Source organism: Asparagus officinalis, unplaced genomic scaffold (genome assembly GCF_001876935.1).
Source record: "Asparagus officinalis unplaced genomic scaffold, Aspof.V1 AsparagusV1_Un169, whole genome shotgun sequence".
In the NCBI taxonomy this organism is placed as follows: Eukaryota; Viridiplantae; Streptophyta; class Magnoliopsida; order Asparagales; family Asparagaceae; genus Asparagus; species Asparagus officinalis.
In genome coordinates this window covers 224638-230533 of record NW_017972435.1, presented here as the reverse complement: position 1 = coordinate 230533, position 5896 = coordinate 224638, and positions in this window count along the sequence as shown.

Below are 5896 nucleotides of genomic sequence, written 5' to 3'. Positions count from 1 at the left end.
CGTGTATCAACACCAAAATGCGGAGGTCCTCCCCGTATGTCAACATAAAAACGCTGGAGTCGGATCCGCGTTACAACATCAAAACGCGAGGGTCGAACCCACGTTACAACATAAAAAAACGCTGGAGTCAGACCCGCGTTACAACATCAAAACGCAGGAGTCGGACCCGCGTTACAACATTAAAACGCTGGGGTCGGACCCGCGTTTTTCAACACCCAGCGAGTACCGAACTCCGCGTCTCAATTCTAAAATGCGGAGTTAGGATCCTGAACGCCCACGTGGGCGTTTGACTCCTGAGGAAATCACGCCCACTTAGGAGCGGATTTAGAGGGCAGTTACACCCCCTTAATCCCCTATAAAAGCGAGAAAACTCAACTGAGTTAAAGGTTGGCTTCTTGGGTCCGGAGTTCAAGGCTTTTTCGGCTGGCATTTTCGGATCTGAGACTGGGCAGCGAGGAGGGAATTTCTTGGCAGCAGGAAGAGGAGATCTTTTGGCTTAGCAGCAAGGGGGAGATCGACGTTCATCCTCAGCAACGATCGACCATCGGAGCTTTCTTTTAGCCTTGGCTTATTAACCGATCTTCGGTTCAAATCAACTCTTTTTCAAGAGTTCAAACTCGATCAGAGTTATCAACTCATCAAGAGTTTTAAACTTGCCACGCAAGTTCTCCACAACGTCAAATCGTGAGGAGAAGACATCATTCCAGTGAATCAAGACGTGCGGATCGTCAACGGAGAGCAAACTCGACGCAAGCATTCGAGGGAGGCACTCCATCGCCACCAAGAAGAACCCAGTTTTAAACAAAGAGGAAGAACCAATTTCGTTCTCCTCTCTTTTGTAATCGAATTGTAACCGAGATCGAAGAAATACAAGTCAATTTTCTTTCATTCTCTTTATTGCAATTTTTCCTACAAACAAAAGATTATCCACTGTATACACATTGTTGATGCTTGCTATCAAAAAGATGATTTATTTGTGGATTAAAGTAAAGTTATGGTCTTTAAACTCCTTTAGATGACCGGCTCTATAGCTTGTTGTTCTTTCCTGCTCATGAAAAACTCGTGAGGGCTGGTCCGGGCTAAGTTTTGAGATAAACTGGTTGGTGGTGGTTAAAATCTATTATCTATTATCTATTATCTATCTATACTACTTATAAAAGAGAATATGAGTGTCAAAACTTTTGATTTCCCAAAATATCCTTCACAATTCACTCAAATCACCATAAATATGCAACCCAATTAATTAATTAAATCATCAAATGTAATAATTACACAAATCCATACCCCCTTCAAATCAATTACTTAACATCTTGTAAACTTTACTATGTGCACTAAAATATAGATGGTAATGCATTAAACCAAATTGCTTACTCTGAATTCCAAAGATTGAGTTATGGTTTTCTCTCTCAAATAATATCACCTAATTAATTTATAAAGAGTTAATTAATTTTAAATGTGAAGACGTGACGTTTACGCTTTCTCAATTAAAATATATTAAAATGGAGAGTGCTTGGAATTCCAAAGGTGGAGTTGCATCTCTCTCAATTAAAAATTAGTTTGATCATGGTGAGTGCTTGGGATTATAGTTGACTCTCACAATGTTTGTTTAGCTCCATTTTGAGCAACGACAGCTGAGCCATTTCCCAGCATCCGTTTGGGGTCACTTGCTACTGAAGCTCGAGCCAATCGAATGCAATCACTTGCAACCTCTCATTCTTCACAATTTTCTTATCTCTCATGACAGCTGAGCCATTTCCCATCATCCATTTGGGGTCACTTGCTACTGAAGCTCGAGCCACTCGAATGCAATCACTTGCAACCTCTCATTCTTCACAATTTTCTTATCTCTCATAATCAAGAGCTTGTTAGAATTGTGAATTAGGAATTGGGAACCAAAACAAAGGTATGTTTTATTATATAAACTAAAAATTTTGATTTAATTGATCCATAATGTTGTTTGATGTTTAAGAAAAGCTCTCTCGGTTACATATAGATATACTACGCGATGGAATTCTGGCTATATGTGGTTCAAGCTCTGGAATGGTGATGTCAAGGACTTCTTTGCTTATGTGTCCTTTTTAAATTACTTTGTTATTACAACAAATAGGTCGTAGCTAAAATGTAAAAAAGTTTTTCTTCCATATATACCCTCAAATTTAGTGATTTTGCATCTTTAAAAAGAATAGTGATAATTAAACTAATCATCTTAAACTACCCCCAACCCCGAGCAACTATAGAAAGAAGTGTTCCGATTTGGCTAATCAAATGATATTGGATGAGAAGGGGAGCAACATTCAGGTGTCCATATTTTTGTAGTTAAAGCAGAGGTTTTTTTCTAATAGTCCAAATTGAATCTTTTTGAAAAATATTTTTTTTCCCTTTTCTTTTGGACTGTATGTATGATAACATGATTTCATCCCTCAAACTAAGAGAAAATCAATTACATTATTTTTTAACCATGAAACTTCTGTCCTTCATCTTCATTGCAAGAACCCTTAGGACAGGATGAACTTGAGAGCAATTACAAAGTTTTGAGGGACTAATATATAACTACTAAAAAAATTCAGGACTAATATCTAGATAAGCTTATCTATTTAGTTGTGTGACTATAATTGCTCTCTTTAGTTTACCACTGCGAATTGAATGTTTATCATGTTTTTTCGCATATCATGATTTTTCTGGTGTTTAAGCTATATATATATATATATATATATATATATATATATATAGCTTAAACACCAGAAAAATCATGATATGCGAAAAAACATGATAAACATTCAATTCGCAGTGGTAAACTAAAGAGAGCAATTATAGTCACACAACTAAATAGATAAGCTTATCTAGATATTAGTCCTGAATTTTTTTAGTAGTTATATATTAGTCCCTCAAAACTTTGTAATTGCTCTCAAGTTCATCCTGTCCTAAGGGTTCTTGCAATGAAGATGAAGGACAGAAGTTTCATGGTTAAAAAATAATGTAATTGATTTTCTCTTAGTTTGAGGGATGAAATCATGTTATCATACATACAGTCCAAAAGAAAAGGGAAAAAAAATATTTTTCAAAAAGATTCAATTTGGACTATTAGAAAAAAACCTCTGCTTTAACTACAAAAATATGGACACCTGAATGTTGCTCCCCTTCTCATCCAATATCATTTGATTAGCCAAATCGGAACACTTCTTTCTATAGTTGCTCGGGGTTGGGGGTAGTTTAAGATGATTAGTTTAATTATCACTATTCTTTTTAAAGATGCAAAATCACTAAATTTGAGGGTATATATGGAAGAAAAACTTTTTTACATTTTAGCTACGACCTATTTGTTGTAATAACAAAGTAATTTAAAAAGGACACATAAGCAAAGAAGTCCTTGACATCACCATTCCAGAGCTTGAACCACATATAGCCAGAATTCCATCGCGTAGTATATCTATATGTAACCGAGAGAGCTTTTCTTAAACATCAAACAACATTATGGATCAATTAAATCAGAAATTTCAGTTTATATAATAAAACATACATTTGTTTTGGTTCTTAACTCCTTAACTCACAATTCCAACAAGCTCTTGATCTTGTAGGTCTCCTTATTGGCTTTCGTATACTTTGACGTTGAGGTCGTTGGCTATCTGTAATAATTAAAAAATGAAAAATATTTCTTTTTCTGATAATCAACCCAAATTGTTTTTTTAGAAGGCCTAATTTTAACCTGGTTATAAAGGTACACATCCTTCTGTTCAATTGTGACCATTCACTAGCTTCTTCATTATCTTTCGTAAGCTCGTCGACAATTGATCTTGTGATTCTGGTTGCAAATTTGAAACCTAGGATAAATTCAAAGGTAAAGTTGTAAGTTTTTATGCGAGATACTTGTTGATTATGAGAGATAAGGAAATTATGAAGAATGAGAGGTTGCAAGTGATTGCATTCAAGTGGCCCAAGCTTCAATAGTAAGTGACCCCAAATGGATACTGGGAAATGACTATACTTCGATGTTGAGGTTGTTGGCTATCTGTAATAAATTAAAAAATAAAAAATATTTGTTTTTCTGACAATCAACTCAATTTCTTTTTTTCTTCAGAAAGTCTAATTTTAACCCGGTTATAAAGGTACGCACCCTTCTGTTCAATTGTGAGCATTCGCTAGCTTCTCCATTATCTTTTGTAAGCTCGCCAACAATTGATCTTGTGATTCTAGTTGCAAATTTGAAACCTAGGTTAAATAAAAAGGTAAAGTTCAAAGTTTTTATGCGAGATTTGATACCTGTTGATTATGAGAGATAAGGAAATTGTGAAGAATGAGAGGTTGCAAGTGATTGCATTCAAGTGGCTCGAGCTTCAGTAGCAAGTGACCACAAATGGATACTGGGAAATAGCTCAGCTGTCATTGCTCAAAATGGAGCCAAACAAACATTGTGAGAGTCATCTGTAATCCCAAACACTCACCATGATCAAACTGATGTTAATTGAGAGAGGAAGATGCAACTCCACTTTTAGAATTCCAAGCACTCTCCATTTTAATAGATTTTAATTGAGAAAGCATAAATGCCACGTCTCCACCTTTAAAATTAATTAACTCTCCATAATTTAATTAGCTGATTTTAATTGAGAGAGAAAGACATAACTCAATCTTTGGAATTCAGAGCAAACAATTTGGTTTAATACATTACCCTCTATATTTTAGTGCACATAGTAAAGTTTAACAGATGTTACATAATTGATTTGAAGGGGTATGGTTTTGTGTAATTATTACATTTGATGATTTAATTAATTAAATTAGGTTGCATATTAATTTGAGTGCAATATGGTGATTTGAGTGAATTTTGAAGGATATGTTGGGAAACTAAAAGTTTTGACACTCATATTTTCTTTAATAAATAGTATAAATATAGATATAGATATAGATATAGATATGTAATATAAAATATCCGAACCAATACCTGAATATGCAATGCAATCAATTGGTTGAAGTTTTTTGATTTTAGATTAGTGGATCAGACACCCATTTTGGTTATCTAGAGTTTAACGTAGGATTTTAGCTACGTAGATTGTACGGGACATTGGTGGACTTTGATTTGAAAATTTCTGGTTTATTTAGTTTTTTTTCCTTCTCTTTTTACTATTACATGATAGATATACTTAGTCCTGTTTGCATGCTTTATATCCAATCCATACCATATCCATTTTAGTAAACCACTGCTAAAAAATTAATGTAGGCCCAACAATGTAAAGCATTAAATTCATTATGCTGACTTTCTTTTGCAATAGCATGCTCCAATAGTCACAAAATAAATCAGTCATTGATAACTTCTAAATATTATGATTTTATATTTGGCCCTAAATTTGCCTTACATGGATATCTCTTTGCTTTCCTAATATGGGTTGGGCCAAGATCCATAATCCGTTTTGCTTAATTTATCTGGGCTTGCAAGTGTCGGTCTTCTAAATTGTAGGATTTTGCTTAAGAGGTTGTTTGTTTGCCAAAAAAAAGAAGGAAATCAAAGAATAAGAAACATAATTCCTTAAAAAATTGTTTTGAGATTGTTTGATTGGCTAAAAAAAGAAGGAAATCAAAAAATATGAGATGAGATGAGATGAGTTGTCACTATATTATTGGATGATGTGAGTGAGTTTTTAAGAAAACTTGTTTTGAGGTTGTTTGATTGGCTAAAAAAGAAGGAAATCAAAGAATAGGAAACTTATTTCTTATAATAGGTTCTTCTCTTGTGTTTGGTTCATTCTAAAAAATAAGAGATATTATGAGATGAGATGAGTTGTCATTATATTATTGAATGATGTGACTCACAATTAAGGAAATCAATTTCGTAACGCCCCGAAACAACAGCGGAAAATTCATAAATACAGGGTACGTGACAGCAGCGACCCATGCACAAGACAAGTCT